Source organism: Acartia tonsa, chromosome 15 (assembly GCF_053477335.1).
Source record: "Acartia tonsa isolate MP-2025a chromosome 15, ASM5347733v1, whole genome shotgun sequence".
Taxonomy (NCBI): domain Eukaryota; kingdom Metazoa; phylum Arthropoda; class Copepoda; order Calanoida; family Acartiidae; genus Acartia; species Acartia tonsa.
In genome coordinates this window covers 13346074-13365146 of record NC_137274.1, presented here as the reverse complement: position 1 = coordinate 13365146, position 19073 = coordinate 13346074, and the positions used below count along the sequence as shown (strand labels likewise).

Genomic DNA, 19073 nt, shown 5'->3' with positions numbered 1-19073 from the left:
ATTTTTACTCATGGGGAAGGGGGAAGTGAAGGAGATAGGAGGGGGGGGGGTAAATGGGGTTGTCTATTCACATAAAATATATGGGGAGGAGGGGAGGGGGTTAAAAGCTGAAAATTTTAAATTTAAAAAAGAAAGGAAATGCCTTGGTATTATAAGAAAACTGGATTTAGTGTAGTTCACGGGAAAATGTTCCTGGTATCGATTTACTACTAAGATCCAGGGGTAGCTATTATAACAATCAATTCTTAAAAAAATCACAAAACCTTATAAAGTGTTTCATGTAAGTGAAGAGTGATGGGAAAGAAGGGGAGGAAAAGGGGAAGGGGGTTGTGGGGAAATTTTCCTTTAGAATTGTTTATCAGAATATCATTCCCTTGCCCCTGCTAAGATCTAAGAACCTTAAAGCAGCTAACAGCTAAACGGCTATTCCAGATTTTTTAAAGGTCTTCCTATGTCGCTTAACACTGTGTGCGGGCATAACATGTACCTTCAGCAGTTTCGCAGCTAACAGCTTTAAAAAATCATTGCATTTAGATAATCGATACCAGAGGTGGATTCTTAAAAAACTTTGTGGCTCACCGCCTCACTAAAATTAGTGAGGCTCGATAAAGATTTTTGTAAAAAATCCTCCCAAATCGCATAAGAAATATACAAAAATTATAAACGGGTTATTAACATAAGATTTTGTTTAATTTTTGTAGATATTTTATGCGATTTTAATGGATTTTTCACAAAATTTTTTAGCAAGCCAAATTTTTTTTTAAGAATCCACCTCATCAGAGCTGGATCTTTAAATGTGTAGCCGTTGGCGTGGCTGTAGCCGTGGCCGTAGTCATGGCTGTAGTTTAGCAACGCTTTAGCCACACTAACAGACTGTGGTCACTTTTAGCGTGGTTAACCACGCTATGTCTACGACCACGCGTTGCCAATATGATTTAAAGATCGCATTTTTTTTTTGTGGCCACGGCAACGCGTGGTTAATATGATTTAAAGATCGCTATTAGGTTGGTGGCTGTAACTCTGACCACGACTACGGCAACGGCTACGCTTTTAAAGATCCAGCTCAGGAACATTTCAGCATTAACTACACTAGATCCCAAAAACTACCTGACTAGGTTTAGTATCTAAGGGTGTGCAACTGGCATAAAATTGTCTGTCTCGTTCTTTGGCGACCTGAAATACATTGTTTTTAATTTGAAGTTAAAATGAAAAAAAAAACATCTAATGGAAGGGGGGGGGGGTGTTTTGACACTTTTGCGAAAACAGGAAGTGTAGCCTTTGTCTATAGGTTATTTGACAAAAAAAGGTTTCTTATATCTAGTTGTAGTAAACGTGAGTAAAAAAAAATTTTTATTTGGCCTCCAGGTTCAGGTGCTGCAGGCCTCCAGGTGGTCTCTGGACAGGTAAAAATTGTAAAAAATAGTTTGAAGAGTTAGAGGTCAACTTATAAAACAAAATATGCATCTTTTATCTTCAAATATGAAAATAACATTTAAAAAGTGAGGAGACAGACACTCTCCTCCCGGATATTTTGCTTCACGTTACCCCGTCCCAGTCTGCCTAAAAATACTTAATCTTATAGATTTCTGGGTCAAAAAAGTAAAACGTTGCAGGGCTCGGCAGCCGCGTGTAAGCATCAGTAAAACATTATTATTATAACTTTAAAATTCAGCAAGATGTCTAAACCTGTTTCTAAACAAAAAAATCATTCAAAAAAAAGTTTTTGCCACTCAAGATGGATTTAATTAGAAGCTTATGCGCGGCTGCCGAAACCTGAAAGTTTAATACAATAGATATTATCTTATGGTATATTAAGTAGGGTTGGGCACGATACTTTTTTGGCTGGATACTGAATACTGGATATCCGGCTGATTTATAATGCCGGATATTCGGTATACGACCGGATATCTTGTCAACGCCGGATATCCGGCAAATTACAGGATATCTGGCATAATAAATCAGCCGGATATCCGGTATCCGGATAATTTCAATAACCGATATCCGGATAATTTCAATATCCAGTATCCGGCCCAACTATAAATAAAATGTAAACTTACTTCTAATGTGACATATTCGTGTGTTTCTGTGGGAGTTCCAACCTGTAACCAACCAACAAATTGTGTTTTAAAATTGTCCTATCGCATTTAAAAATTTAAACTATACCTACTAATTCTTTTTTACGGGAAGAAAGTTGCTCAAAAAATCAACATGTAACTTCATAAAAATGAGGGAGATGAGAGGAGAAGTGGGAAAGAAAGCTCCTAAAAAAGAGATGGATAATCCCTCATTTTTATGACGTCACATACTCATTTTTTGAGCGACTTTCTCTCCGTACATTGTTTTGCTATTTCTATTAAAATATAACATTGAAGAATTGTTTTTTTTAGTAGTGGTTGCGGCTCTAGCATCGAAAGACTCTTTATTCTAAGGTATAAGGATTAACCCTTTACAGTCGGGCCCCTTGCCGCACCTTAATCGGTCGGGGGGGGGGGGCGTTCAACGCCCCCCCCCCCTAATTATCTCAGTTCCTATTAGAGCTAGAGGGCTAAATTTTTTTGTGCAAGTCCCCTGTTTGATAATGAATTTCCGACCTTTTATAAGTCTAAGTCAATTTTCGCCTCCTTCACCCTTTTATTTAACAACCTTTGTTTTTAGGTCTTTTTTTACTTAAAAATTTCAAACGGCTGTAACTTTCTTATTATTGAAGCTAGAAGAAAAATTTTTTCCCAGAAAATGTTTATCTTTATGTAAATTTTACATTAGAAATATCAAAATATAAATTTCAGCGGCCGCAGCTGTACTTGGCAGCTGCCAGCCGCCGCAGTCGGCGGTCGGCGGGAAAACGGCGGCGGGTCTTCATGAAATTTTAATACGTTGAGTAGACATGTAAGAAAAGCTTAAGTTTAAAATTTGAAGTCTCTAAGTCAAAAATTGCGGCCACAGGAGCCTTTTAAAAATTTCTGGAGACCTGGAGGATCAGGACCTGCAGGATCATACCTGGAACCTGAAAGTGACTTGAACACCTGTATTTCATATAAGGATGTACTACTAGAGGATTTTTTAGTATTTTGGTATGATAAAATGCTTTGTTTTAGTCAAAAAAATATTTTTGCTCTTTGCCTGGATGACCCTGCCAGGTTTGCTGGCATCCTGTGCCCGCCAGGATGGAGATATTCAAAAAATTCCAACTCTCAGTTATGTGTCATACCCATACTTAAAAAGTCAAGCAGTTTGGGCTCTTTATCTTTCACACACAGAAAATGAGATAGAAAAAACCGGATGGGGGGCGTTCAACGCCCCCCCCCCCCCCCCCGACCGTTAAGGGTTAAGGAAGGGGAGAAAAATAGCCGAAACCCATTCCAAGACTTGATTCTAGAAAAAAATAGCCTAAAACCATACATGGACCAAAGTAAATCCACAATTTGTTTCCTCAAGTGTGCAAATATCTAAGACTAATCTATAAAAAAAATAGCCTAAAACCATCTCAGGACCTATAAGAAGCTTCACTGTAAAGGAGAACCATATGGGTTCAGCGGTTAGCGAGATCAAAAAAGGTTACTACTTTATATAATAGGATAATATTATAATCATGAGATAAGAAAATGGCGGCACAATTTGTTTCCTCAAGTGTGACAAACTCTTCACCGCCGCTCCAGAGTTGGGCGCTAGCGCCGCCGCCGCTCTGATCTCCCCACCCCAGGGTCAGGATGTCGCTGCTCTCCTCCATGGTGTGTGTGTGTGTGTGGGTGTGTGTGGGTGGGTGTGTGTGTGTGTGTGGGATGACTCTGTGTGTAATTAATGGGAATAAGATTCTTGTTAATTTTAATGGGCCAAGACAATGGACGATAATTTAATGCTCCTCCCCAAATTACGCCTTTTGTAGCTGAGAATTATTGGTGGAAAAGTATGGACACTACTGGTTTAGAGCCATCCAATCGAATTCCTAAACAGTACCCAAAGATTATGTGTCAATGGGTTAATTTTAATCAATGTACATCACAAATGTTAAAAACTAAGTTATCCTTTCTGTAGATTAGAATTATTGGTTGAAATGTTTGTGGTTGAAGGGGGATGATTCAACAAAGTAAAAGTTTTTTAGCCAACGAATGAGAGTGCATGTTTATTGTTTATCAACACTTTGGGTCAGGGTTTCGGATCCTTGGACTCAAAAAAATGAGGGAAAAATGGAAAAATCTACCTAAATTTATATAAAATCTCAGACATTCTCTTGATGAGAGCCAATCTTTAAGGTTTAGGTTCAGACTTGAAAATTAAAAGTATTTTTGACTTCGAATTAAAGAATAAATTTTTTTTTGAAAAATTTGGTGATTTTTTTTTATTGTCAAGGATCCGGAACCGGATCCGGATCCGCACTGACCAAATTTTGAGGATCCGGATCCGCATACAATCAATGTGGATCCGAAACCCTGCTTTGGGTACTAGAATAATTCAGTCCCAAAACTTTGGTATTGGCTAACTGTTGGGCAGGGACAAGGGAAGGCCGTCTCGTCAACAATTCTAGGAAAATCACGAAACCTACTCTGGTAACCGTCAGCTGTATATAGCAAAAAGAAAGGCACAAATTTTGACGAGAGAGGGAGGGGACATTGAACTGTAAATTATACTTGTGTACAATACACGTTCACTCATTCGTTGGCTTTAAATTATTTGGTTATTGATTGGTTGGTTTAAACTTTCCCTCTCCAATGTTTTCAAATGTAAAGTATGGAGATTTAAAAATCACAAAACCTTTTTATGTAAAATATATCTTTTGCATTAAGACTGAAAGACCAAATCAATTACATATGAGATGCTTATTGGAAACAGCGAATAGTGTCCAATAAAAATGACGTCATACAATACAAATGGTCAATGATAGGCCAGTATACAATTAACCATTGTTCAATGTATTGTTTCTGTTTATTGGTAAATAATATTAATTTACATTTACAATGAACAACAGACGGACAGACCGACGGCCATTTCGAATTATGAAGCAGCTTTGCTACCAAATTCCAGGGATCTAAAGGGTTAAGACAATAACTGATAAATTGATGTACATTCCCAATGATAATACACAATATTACCCTTTTTGTTAATTATACAAATAGTGGTTAAAAAGGGTTGAACACTCATTTTAATGAACCAACCAATCAATATTAAAAGTTTTTTTGCCAACGAGTTGGAAACATTATTATAAAACCTTGGGGACTAGCGTAATAAACAGTCCAATGTCCCCTCCCTCCCTAACTAAGTTCATAAAGAAAATATTAAGAATCTTTTTCCAATTACCTTAAATTCAGAAAAAATGTTGAAAAAAATAAATCACTAATCGCTAATTTCAGTTGATTATGTATGATTATCACTCTTTTTAAAAAATATACTGATATGTCTTCTTTGGCGGTTTTTTTTCTGTTAAAACATGCTAGGTTGATGAATTATACTTTTTATGTATGTAATTTCTTATTTCTCGCATCGTATTATAAACAGCTTTCCGTGAATATAGAATGTACAATTACAATATTAAAACCAGTTTTTTTAACCCCGAGGTGCCAAAGACACCGGCTAAAAAAACTGGTTTTAATCTTATGATTGTACATTTTTATATTCGTAGAAAGCTGGATATAATACGATGCTAGACATTGTTTTTTCGTATGGATGAGAACCGGTTCCTATCTACTGGATTCGAATGAATACGAGAAAAATAGGTTATTGGTTACAAAGTTTAAACATTGCTCTGAAATAAAACTGTAGAACAAGCGAAGATTTTCATTGTAATAAAATTTGTTGCAAAATTCGTTAATTCCAGATTCTTTTTAAGGACATACGTACACTTTTAGGACTTGATTAAAGAGATGCTTTGCTGAAGATATTGTACATAATTTTCCTAAGAGTCATTATTCGAAAAATCAGATAGATAAGATAATTATATCATACAAAAAAACGTTAGTTAGTATACATAGACATATGGACGTTCTTGTAAAGATTATAGAGTTGCTGTTAAAGAAATCATTATCCAAAGTTTGAAATACTTTTGACACTCGATTAAAAAAATATAAAAACCTAGCAAGTTCCTTTTAATATTAACTAAGATACTCGATGCAAAAATTTGTCAGGTTTTTTTGGCCATTTTTTTGTCTGAAAAAAAAATACATTAAAATTATAGATAAATATTTATATAATAGTAACAGGATGTATGTGTGTTTGGACCGAAGGATCTTGCTAACCGTTGAACCAATATGGTTCTCCTTTACATTGTAGCTTCTCATAGGCTCCGGAAAGTTTTATAATTAATTTATGAGAAGTTACTACCACCCTCCCAAGAGAAATCGCAAAAAAAAATATATATAACTAGCTCCGCCACGATTATTTTTTAAACAGCTGAACTAACCATAGATTGTAAGAAAACATTTAAAGTGGCCCTAGAGGTTTATTTGGAAGTATCCGTTAGAATCAGTAAGCCAAGAGCCGCCATATTTTGCTGGTGCCAGAGCCGTTTTTTCCAGAGCGGCCCCGGCTCCAAGGGTAGCTAAAATAATATCTGGAAAAAAAGATTTTTCATACCTTTTTTTATAATTTGGAAACCATTTTAAGTTTTCAATTTCATTTTCTCAAAAGTTGAACTTTTAAAACCTTCAAAGGTAAAAAAATTAGACTTGAAAAAAAAATTTGTTGAGTATTTCTTGATTTTAGGTCGGAGCCGGAGCCAAATCCGGAGCCATTATTTTAGAGGCAGCTCCGCGGAGCCGGAACCGCACCAAATATAAAACGGCTCTGCATCCAACTTAGAATCTCTTTTTAAAAAAAGTAACAGGATGTCTCTGCCTACGTTATGTTTTTTTTGTAAGGATCTTGCTAATCACTGAACCAATATGGTTCTCCTTTACATTGAAGGTTCTAGCCGTTTACAATATCTTAGCAGACACACATACATCTTACAATATAGCTCATAATAATTCGTATTATAGACAGCTTTCCGCGGATATAAAAAAAAAATTAAACCAGATTTGTTAGACCAAGGGGCCGAAGGCATGGGCTAAAAAAATTTTATGATTTATATTTCAATATTTGTAGAAGAATTTTTGTAATACGATGCTATATATAATAGTTCCTTATGGCTGAGAACCGGTTCTAATCCAGCGGATATTAATCCATTATAATATTTTGGCATTTAAAGGAAACTTAATAAACAAATCAAACATTACTGATAATGTATATATGTATCAAATAAAGAATTTAGTATAATAGCTGGTTCATAGATTATTAAATACAATTCTATAACAGTTCATTCTAAAGGTGAAATGTGGTGTAATATCTATGTTTTTAGAACCAAGAAAATGTAAGTGTGTGATCGATATAATGGTCGTTCCATCGATTCCCAGCTAGTATTAAAATGCAGTAGTTAAAGTTTTCGTAATTAAAGTTTTCGTTGCAATGTTTTCTTATTCGCTGGCTTAACAACTTTGGGGACTTTTGAAGAATTTTGATTGGTTAATTAAGTTGAGTGTCCAAACGTTACAACCATTAAATGTTATCTACAGAAGAGGTAATTTTGTGTATCATTAATGGGGATGTACATTATTTAATCGGTCTAATTATCATGTAAAGTTTGAAGTCGATAGGACAATTTTAACATGTCTAAATTAACGATAAGAGCAAACCGTTACGTATGTATGGACGGACTGACCCTAATTATAGAAAAGCTTTGCTTTAAAAAATGAATATGTTAAAATTGGATGTAATGTAAATAATCTTAGTGTTTCTAAATTGTACCTAAATATTACAGGAATCATCATGCCAGGTTTTAAATTAAAAGAACAATTCTAACAAGTCTAAATCGACGATAATAGACTGTACATAAAATAAGATAATATTTAAGTGGAAACGATGTCACCCCCCCCCCCCTTTTTCATATTACAGGGAGAGGCCAATTGGAGAAAAAAAACTATTTTGCCCCCCTAAATTATTTATTGTTTCATTTTCAATGTGATTTTAGAAAGAAAAAAAGAGATTTATAATGATAGAAAGAAGGAAAGAGAGAAAGAGATAGAAAAGACATATATACGAGAGAGAGACAGAAAGGGAGAAAGAGAGAAAGAAAGATAGATAGATAGAGAGGGAGAGAGAGAGAAAGAAAGAGAAAGAGCGAGAGAAAGAGAGAAAGAAAGAAAGAGAGAGAAAATTAGAAGAAAAAAAAACAGAAAAAGAGGAAGAAAATATCATTTAAGTTAAAAGAGATGACTTTTAAAAAATATATGATATGGTATTATTATATTTGTGAGTGTGTGTGTGTATGTGTGTGTGTGTGTTTGTATGTGTGTGTGTGTGTGTTTGGACGTGTGTTTATTAAATCAATAATTTAGAAATATTTTAACAAACCTAGGAAAACAATTTCCGTTTGGACCAAATCTTTATCGCGAAAAATAGCCTAAAAACTTGCCAGGACCTTCCTCAAATTGGAGAACCCAGTCGGTTCGGTGGTTAGCGAGATCTTAATGAAAAAACAAAGAGAAAAACCTTACTACTTTATATTATAGGATTTATAATATTTCTTTCGAAATATATGTATGGCTATGTCAAATCAGATAAAACGAACAAACGAACATTAATTAATTTGTAAAAAAAAATCCTTATTGTCTTAATAATCTTAAATGAATGCAGGGTTTTAAAACAATAGAACGTTTCTAACATGCCTAAATTTGGGTTAAATCACTCAATTACGGACGCACCTTAAATGAAGAAAAGCGTCGCTCTTAATATAATTTAAGAATGATCAGAATAATAATAAATATATGGAGTCTAGAGCCAAAATCTAATAAGACCAATAGGTACATCCTATATGATGATACGCACAATTAACCCTTCTGTAGATTAAAATTAGTGGTTAAAACATTTGGACACTCAACTTAATAAACCAACCAATCAAAACTCAATCAAAGTCCCCAAAGTTGTTGAGTTAACTAATAAGAAAACGTTATTTAAAACTTTGGGGACTAGTGTAATAAACAGTCCATTGTCACCTCCCTCCCTGTCATTGGAAATATCACCTAAATATTCCCGCTGTCTATATCTAATAGCAGCCGGGAAAATCACATTGCTACGAACTGACAGACGGACAGACATTGTAAATTATAGAGTAGCTATTTTTCGTTGGTTGTATTATTGTCGGAATGAGAGAGCATCTAGGATAATAAATGTATTGTATATAGTCAAGGGTGGTATGTTAAATCGATAAATTTCGATATTATGTATAATACACATATACACTAGTTTAATCAATGTACTAGCGGCTACGCCCCTAGAGGCTTCTAGAGAAGAGCGGGGGGAAGGGGGAAGGTAATCCCTTCACTTTGAAATTTAAAAAGCAAAAGTAAAAAAAAATTGTTGGGGGGGGGAGAATCCTCCCCCAAAATATTTATAAAACCTTCCCTGGAAAGCTTGACTGTAAAGAAGAACCATCTCAGTAATTGAGATCCTAGGTACACGCTTACTAGATTAATAAATTTATATTAGGGATGTAAAGGGATAAGACAATGGCCGATAAATTTATGTAAATCCTCAATGATGATAAACAAAATTAAGCCTTTTGTAAATCATAATTATTGGTTAAAAAGTTTGGACTCTTCAATTATTGTAATCAACAAAATCGAATTCAATAGAAGTACCCAATGTTTTAACTGGGTTTTAAACTTTGGGTACCTGTAATGTAATTTACAGTCCAATGTCCCTTTCCTCCATGACGTAACCTTATAATAATGTAACAGGATGTATGTGTGTTTGTCTGTGTGTTTGTATGTTTGTACCGAAGGATCTTGCTAACAGCTGAACCGATCGGGTTCACCTTAACAGGGTAGCTTCTCATAGGTTCCGGGAAGGTTTATAACTATTTTCTTGAGGGGTGGGACACTCACAACCCCCTCCCCCCCCAAAAAATGTAAAATTACACCCCCCCAAAAAAGAAAAAAATAGTATAGAATATATTAGTACTCAAAGCAGAAAAATTTCGGGTATAGTCCCTTTGGTGGCCTTAAGGGGCGTTTATTCGTATTTTCACACTAACTTTTCTCCTATTTCTAGCCCCTGCGGGGGGCTCTAACACTGCGGGGTGAATTGCATGACCCTGCAGGGCAATCACATAACCCAATGTAACCTAACCTAACATAAAATAATCTACCATAGCCATTTTCAAAATATGATGAATCGCTCCTTAAGGGGCGTTGCCAGGAAAGGGACTATACCCAAAATATCCTCCCAAAATATCCTATATCATTACTTGGATGTTGCACCAGATTTTTATATTCTCTGATAAAGTGATGTGAACCCAGGGAGAGAGGGGACAATGGCCTATTTATTACACTGGTCCCCAAAGTTTTATAACCATGTTTCCTTATTTGTTGGCTTAATAACTTTGGGGACAATATTGAATTTTGATTGGTTGGTTCATAAAGTTAATTGTCCAAACGTTTCTACCACTAATTGTAATCTACAGTAGAGGTAATTTTGTGTATTATCATTAGGGATGTACATCAATTTATCTTCCATTGTCTTATCCCTTAAGATCACTGTGTGTGAATCCCCCCCCCCCTTCAACTGAACTGTAAATTACACTGGTACCCAAAGTTTTTTTTTTTGTTGACTCAAAAACTTCTATTACATTTTGATTGATTAATTCTAGACAATTGATGTCCAAACTTTTAAATCAATAATCCCTTTCGTAACATCGCACCTTATGGGGCGATTCTTCGTATTTTTCACAGTAGCTTTTCTCCTATTTCTAGCCAGGTTGGGCCAATTACCTAATCCTGTGGGGCAATCACCTAACCCAATATAACCTAACCTAACCTAAAATAACCTTTAAAAAGCCATTTTAAAAATACGAAGAATCGTCCCTTATGGGGCGATGTTACGAAAGGGACTATTCCCAATAATTCTAATATGAAGAAGGATAATTGTGTTTATTATCATTGGGGATGTATAACAATTTATCGTTTATTGTCCTATCCCTATAGTTCCATGCAGGAAATACCTTCTTTTCAATTTAAAAAAACAGAGTTCTCAAAAAAAATAATTCGCTTTCAAAAACAGGCATTTTTATTTAATAATATTTCTCGTATTCATTTGAATCCGGTGGATAGGAACCGGTTCTCATGAATACGAAAAAACTATGTCTATCATCGTATTATATCCACATTTCTACGAACATAAAAATGTACAATCATAAGATTAAAACCAGATTTTTTAGCCCGTGCCTTCGGCACCTCGGGGCTAAAAAAATGGTATTAATCTTATAAGTGTACATTCTATATCCGCTGTTTATAATACGATGCTAGAAATAACTATTAATTTATCCAGGGATCTCTCAAAGGGATAAGACAATGGACGATAAATTGATATACTTCCCCAGTGATGTTAAACATAATTATCCCTTCTTAAGATTAAATATACTCACTAAAAAGTTGCCATAAAACTTTGGGTTCTTTTTCCCCTCCAAATTTGGCAACCTTTATTTGTCTCGTAGAGTCGTCGGAGATTATCGCCGGCTGCTTTCCCCCATATGCATGCATATGTGTGTGTGTGTGTGTGTGTGTGTGTATGTGTGTGTGAGTATGTATATGTGTGTGTGTGTGTGTGTAAGCCTACATTGTATTACGTGAAAAGGCAGAATATGCGAAAAATAAATTTCGCCGAACCCCAACCCCCTCCCCACCCAACAAATCACCCCCCTAGCTTCCTTTCCTTTTTTGTTTTCTTTATCTTTCACATCCTCCTTCCCCCCCCCATTTCCTCTCCCCCTTTGCCCAAATCACCCCCCCCCCCTTCTCCCTTTAAATCTATCTATCTATCTATTGAGGCGCGCGTAGTCCTTCCTACCCTCCCCCCCCCCCCAAAAAAAAAAACCCAATACCTATTCATTTAAAATAATTTGAAATTAGGAGACAAAATTCTGAAATCTGAAATCAAAGATTTTTCTGTCTGTATCGAAGGATCTCGCTAACCGCTGTACCGAAATGGTTCACCTTTACAGTGAAGCTTCTTAAAGATTTTTAACTAATTTGGGGAGGGTATCTCCACCCTCCATATAAAAAGTTACCTCAGTCAAAGAAAAACATTTTTTTAATACTCTGAATTAATTCCCCTTTCCACCGTAAGTGTCTCTAGAGGCTTCTAGGGGCGTAGTTGCATGTGAATTTTATAAAGTAGTAAGGTTTTTGTTTGTAGCTTAAAACTACTTACCTAATTGAGTTCTTTAATTAAGGTTAGCTTTACATATGTTATGTAACGGTTTTAGGCTATTTTATTAAATCTTGGGATGGTTTTAAGCTATACCCACTCTGTCCATTTGAATAAAGAGCCCCTAGATGCCAGGGGCTTAGCCATTAGTATTATATAAATTAGTTTTTTGTCTGTAGCTTTAAAAACTACATAATCTATTGAGTTCTTCCTTTAAGCTAAGCTTCACATAGGTCCAAAGAAAGTTTTAGGCTATTCCTAATCTAACAACTTCTTATAGATGATATTTCAAATTGTATATGCTATTAAATCTTAAAATAAATGGTTCTTAAGAGATAAGACAATGGACAATAGATTGACGTTCTTTCCAATTTTAATAAATTAAATCACCCCATATGTAGTTAGTAATTATTGGAGGAAAAGTTAAGACAAACAATTGTTTAGTGCCGAAGATACTCTATAATTTAATTTGTACAACACCCGTACAACTATGGAAGAAATGAGATTTTCTTGTCTACTATTTTAGATAGATAGCCCTTTCTAAAAAGCATTTCGTACACAACTTACTTTGTATGTCGGTCTGTCTGTCAGATTTTTTTGAAAGTTTCTTAGTTTTCATTTTAACTACTAAACATCAGCTCTATAAGTCTCTTTGTCCGTTAGTCCATCTATAATTAGGTAATGCTTCGCTACTTTTTGGATGTTGTCATCCTTTTTTGTCCTTATAATAAATTAGCATAATGTATGTGTGTGTGTATGTTTGTACCGAAGGATCTCGCTTACCGCTGAACCGATCGGGTTCTCCTTAACAGGGTAGCTTCTCATAGGTCCCGGGAAGGTTTATAACTATTTTGGGGAAGGATACCACCAACCTCCCTAGAAAAATCGACAAAAATAAAAAAAACACCGCCCTACGAACAATTTTGCAAATAGCTATCGGCGAAAAAAATATTTTTGGTAAATAGCAGATTTAAAATAGATTGACCTAAAGGCCTTTATAGGGCCGTAGCCGCTAGTTCTAGTATAAAGTATTTTAATGTATACTGTATCATGAAGTAACAGGATGTCTTTTCGTATGTCTGAGCTAAAGATCTAACTAACTGCTGTACTGAAATGTTTCTACTTTACAGTGAAGCTTCTTATAGGTCCTGGGAAGGTTTATAGCTATTTTTTTTAAGGGGGGGGGGGGTACCAACCCATTATAATGATGATGAACAAAAATACCCTTCTATGTAGATTAAAATTGTTGATTGAAAAGGTTGGACACCTTTCAATAAGAAAAGTACCCAAAGTTTTTCAACCAACAAATGAGACGTGTTTATAAACATTGGGTACCAGACATGTTTGTATGGGTGGGAGGGGACATTGCATTGTTTATTACACTAGTCCCCAAAGTTTTCTTTTTCTTATACGTTTGGCGTAAAAACATTGAGGACTATTATTCAATTTTGATTGGTTGTTAAGTTAAATGTCTGAACGTTTCAACCAATAATTGTAATCTACAGTAGAGGTAATTTTGTGTATCATCATAGGGGATGTACATAAATTTCTCGGCCATTGTCTTATCCCTTTAGATTCCTGTATATGGAACAGCTGTAATTTTTTGGTGTGCCAAAAAACCAACAACAAAAATTTTAGTACAACTAGCTTGGACAAAAATATCCTAAAACCATCTCAAGAATCTATTCAAAATTATTACTACATTATGTAATAGGACTAGTGCTTATGCCCCTAACATCTTGGCAATTTGAAAGGTGGGTTTAATAATACAGACAAAAGAAATTATAATCAAACACAAAATGGACTAGAACCATTTCAGGAGCTCTAAAAAGGTTTACAATACTATAAAACAAAAAAAGAAATGAAATTTAATTCAGGATTTTTTGAGGGAGATGATGTGGTACCCTCCTTCAAAATAGCTATAAACCTTCCAATGACCTATGAGAAGCTACACTGTATAGGAGACCCGTAAACGAGATTCTTTGCTACAGCCAAAAAACACCTTATTACTTTATATTATAGAATTTAGATGTTAAATTGCAATTTTAAATTTATTGGCGAAAATGCGCAAACACCGCTTTTAACAAATAAATAAACATGGATAGAGGGGACATTGGACTGTAAATTACACTGGTACCCAATGTTTTGTTATAGCTCAAAAACTTTGGGTACTTTTATTGATTTTGAAATGGTTATTTCCATACAATTTTCAACAAATAATATAGAAGGAGTAGTTTTGTTTAAAATCATTGGGGGGTGAATATTAGTTTATCCTCCATTGTATTATCCCTTGAGATCCCTGAAATAAACAGGGGGTGGGGGTGGGATAGGGGTTTTCTGGAAGGGGAGGAAGGAGAGGGGGTGATTTTAATTCTTTTTAAAAAATGTCAACCGTTTTCTATTATGTAAGCGCCCCTAGCCTTCATGTACCCCCCCCCCCTCCCTCCGTGCGTTCGTAACACATAGGCATAGGCATATTAAAATCATCCTATTTATTTCAAACTTTACCACAAATTTTAAAGCGTACCAACTCTTTATTATGGAACAATAAATAAAGCGAAGCTTTTTTATAATTAGGGTTGGTACGTCCACTAATTTAGACATGTTAGAATTGTCATATCGATTTTAAACTTTGCACGATGATGCACATAACAGTTAGGTACGATTAAGAAAGGTAGGTTGATTTAAACCATGTAGATTTTTAACTTTTTGACAAAAAAAATTTATGCTATAATTATCCTATTCATCTGATGTTTAAAATATTAAAGAATAGTACAACAAAGTACAATATTATGAGGGGGGGGGGGGTGTGGGGAGATAGTCGAACCCCCCATTTTAATTGTATTTTTAATAAGAAAAATTAAAAAAAATTGCGATGACATTTTTTTAGGATCGATTTCTCTTAGTAGGGTGGTGGTACCCTTCCCCAAAATAGTTATAATCGTCCCAGGAGAACCATATTAGTTCGGTGGTTAGCGAGATCCTTCCGTACTGATACATAGTCAGATATCCTTTTACTTTTTACTTCAAGTCCCCAAAGTTTAAAATACAATAATAATATAATAAAGTTATGGATATTTAGAAGTGTATTTGATTATCGTTCATTGTCTTATCCCCTTATTGAAGTAAATTTGTATAAAAGCTCTCTAACTCATTTTGAAGACGTCTGTTGTTTCGTCCGTCCGTTCTTGAAGACGAAGAAAGTCGCTCTAAATTCTGACGTCATAAAAGTGAGTTAAGAGGAGGGGAGGAGTGGGAAAGAAAATGAATAATCGCTCATTTTTATGACGTCATATTGAGCAACATTCTTCGTCTTCTCCATCTTCCATCTGATTTGAGATTTCTAGACTCCTAATAGTCGGGGAGGGAGGGGACATTGAGCTGTTTATTACACTATAGTCCCCAAAGTTTTATAATATCGTATTCTTATTCATTGGCTTCACAGCTTTGGGGACTTTTCATTAAGTTAAGTGTCCAAATGTTTCAACCACTAATAGTAATCTATAGAAGGGGTAATTTAAATTTATCGGCCATTGTCTTATCCCTTTAAATATCTGTCATGTCTATTAAAACACTTAAAACTTTTAGATAAAGAAACCAATCGGTGTAGCGGGTAGCGAGATTTTAGAGGACAATAACAAACAATAAACAAAGAACTAGCGGCTACGCCCCTAGAGACATTTGAGTAGTAATCAACCCTTAACTTTGCCTGAAACCTAAATAAAATTTGAGAGGGGTATTTTTTTCTTGGGGCGATTTCTCTTTGGAGGGTGGTGGTCCCCAAAATAGTAATAAACCTGCTAAGGAGAACCATATCATGTTACTTTTATATAATAAAACAAGCTTCACTGTAAAGTAGAACCATATCAGTCTGGCGGTAAGCGAGATCCTTCGGTACAAACATAAAACAGACATTTTCATACATCCTTTTACTATATAAGATTTAAAAATATTATCACAAAAGATCACTTAAATAAAATCACTATCTTTTAAAAAGGCACCTTTTACGATTTAAAGCTTTTAAATCTGCCTTAGTTTGGGTTTTTTGATGGCTTTCTTTTTAATTTTCACTAGTAGTAAGACTGTAAGAGTAGATTTTTATTCATATATATGTTTAGCTCCGTTGGAAGGAAGAATAATGTTACGTCCGTTTAAAAATGATGTTCAGTACGTTACCCCGCCCCCTATTTACCCCCTCTCAATAACTCCAATTTCTCCACCTCAACCCCCCCCCCCCCCCTCAATGTGTAAAGTCCGTAAATACCCCACCCTTCCTCTCTCTCTTTCTCTCTCTCTCGCGCCGATTTTAGATCCGTCTCTGTAGTATGTGTGTATGTTTGAGGGGTGTGCGTAAAAAACCGTCAAATAAGGAAATGGACCATAGAGAAAATAATAAAAGAGAGAAATCGAGGTATTTGAAGGACTAAAATAGGCAGTGGGCCTAGAGGCCTATATTGAGCAATTGCCGCGCTGAATTTTTAATGTTATTCCACCACTTTTCAAAATGGGAATATCTTAAAATTAAATATAATTTCAAGACAATTATAAATGCTGTTTAAAGCATAAATCTAATTTTTAAGGGATGATATAGAAATATTTTGAATTATCATCCATTCTGATGAAACCTAATAAAAGAATATAAAATTATCATTATTAATTTTTCATGACTTTGCTACTGACTTTAATCATAACACTTATTATCAGCTTATAAGATTTATATTGTAGTCTATCTAACTTATATTTTTTAATAAATAAACGTTTTTACAAATTTAATATGAACATTTGATTGTAAATTATAATTATCAGTTTTTCAGTGCCATCTAGCTTTGGATATAGAACTAGAATATCAAATCGTTCATCAATTTTTATTTTGCCTGTATTTTTCTTGTTTTGGATTTTTGTCACTAAAGGGCCAAACCCTGAGGGGTAAATAACATCACTTGAAAATGTTAAAAATATTGTAAAAACGAGTATTGTCTGAGAAAGAACATAGATAGCATTACAGATTATTCACTTATTTAGATTATTCAGTTATGAAATTTTTTATTTAATATTTAGCCTTAGTTTTAATGTATGTCTTTGAAGTAGACAACTAGCGAACCTGGTGGCTGAGAGCTTAACTATTAATTTTTTATTAGTAAACATTTAAAAGTTTTATCATGTTAATTAGATTTAAATATTACATTTAGGCTAATTTGAAAAAAAATAAATTTTGATCATAAAAGGTGAACCCTCCTATTTTTAAACTAGGCGAAACATACTTTTCTGCTGCACTAAGACCGTCCGCGGCTGTTTGTTTTTTAAGATTCTAAATCAAATTGTATTTTAAATATTTTCTTTAATTTTTTTAAAAACATAATAAATTACAGAAAAATAATAATAATTAATAAAATAAATTTTTTTTTATTTTTTTTTACATATATAGAATAGGTTATGATTAAGATGCAAAAAGCCGCGGACGGTTTAGATAAATAGCAGACAAATTATTTTAGTAGGGGGGAAGTAATATTTTACAATGAAATTGGGGTGAGTATTCATCCTCTTATCCTTTTTCCTTATGAAATGGACGAATTGATCGATAAATAGCTAGATAGATATCTAGACAGATAGATAGAGATAGATATAATGCTTGAAACATGATGTTTTACTTATAATCTTTTGTTATTCATTCTATGTGGACTATATATATATATATATAGATCATATTATAAGGAGGAATAGAAGTGAAAACCATAAAAGTTTCTGGGAAATTAGAAGGAATCTTTGCCATGCGCAGTAAAAACAATAATGCTAAAGAACAAATCACAATGACTAGTTGGACAAACTTAGAAAAATTTAATTTGTATCAAAATCTAATATATACTGTTAAATTTTTTTTGGATCTTCATGATTTAACATTATGTATTGTAGTGTAACACAAGAACAATGTAAAATAATTCTTTGTCATCAGAAGGTAATTATTTACCCATAAACATAAGTATCTAATAGAGACTAACTTCTCTGATCCACACCTCATATTGAAGTGATGACAGCAAAAGCTGCTTGGTTGTTTTAGACAAAGATGAAAAGTCCATAACAGTTAAATTAAACTTTAAATATCATATTGATATGATAAATAAAAAGATTTCACGCTCATTATTCGCTATAAATGCTGCAAAACATGTTATTGGTGGAAAAGCATTGCAAACACTATACAATTCACTTGTCCATCGTCATCTTACATATTGTGCTCCAATTTGGGGAAGTGCAACAGCATCAACGCTTGATAAACTTGTAAAACAGCAAAAAAAAGCACTGAGAATAATTACAAACTCAAAATATAATGCACATACTACAATTTTATATAAAAATTTAGAAATTCTTCCTGTAACTCAACAAATTGTCTATTCTAAATTACAATTTATGTTTGATTACGTTCATCATAGGCTTCCATGTTCTTTTGATAACTTATGGATAAGAAATAGCACAAGAACAACAAGAGTTCTTAGAAATAATCAACAGTACAATGTTCCATTTGTTAGACTTGAGACATTTAAAAAATTTCCTTACTCTGATCTACCAAAGCTATGGAATGAAATCATTATTCCTAATACTAATCCTAATCCTGAAAATGAAAATAATAATGATGAGGTTATATATACTTTTAGCACAGTTATGTCAAAAAAACAATTTTGTATGAAACTTAAAGATTTTTTGTTGGAAAAACTTAATTTTATTTGTAATAGAGAAAACTGTACTGAGTGCATAAACAGATCTTAAAAAATGATTTCATGAACTACCTAGTGATTTTTTTTTTATTAAGGGGGGGGGGTTGTCCTTTGGCGGGGAGGGTAGGGCAGGGT

The 19073-nt window shown here is 34.2% G+C and overlaps 1 protein-coding gene across 1 annotated transcript in view; it reads right to left on the bottom strand.

Moving 5' to 3' along the window:
• LOC145306812 (uncharacterized) overlaps nucleotides 1–2095 on the bottom strand; it is a 12017-nt gene extending 9922 nt beyond the window's left edge. Inside the window, exons 1-2 of the mRNA XM_080149107.1 lie at nucleotides 2058–2095; nucleotides 1108–1173 (exon numbers count right to left, since the gene is read on the bottom strand). The gene's annotated coding sequence lies outside the window, so the exon portion shown is untranslated. The remainder of the gene's footprint in view (nucleotides 1–1107; nucleotides 1174–2057) is intronic.
• Nucleotides 2096–19073: the final 16978 nt, after the last annotated feature.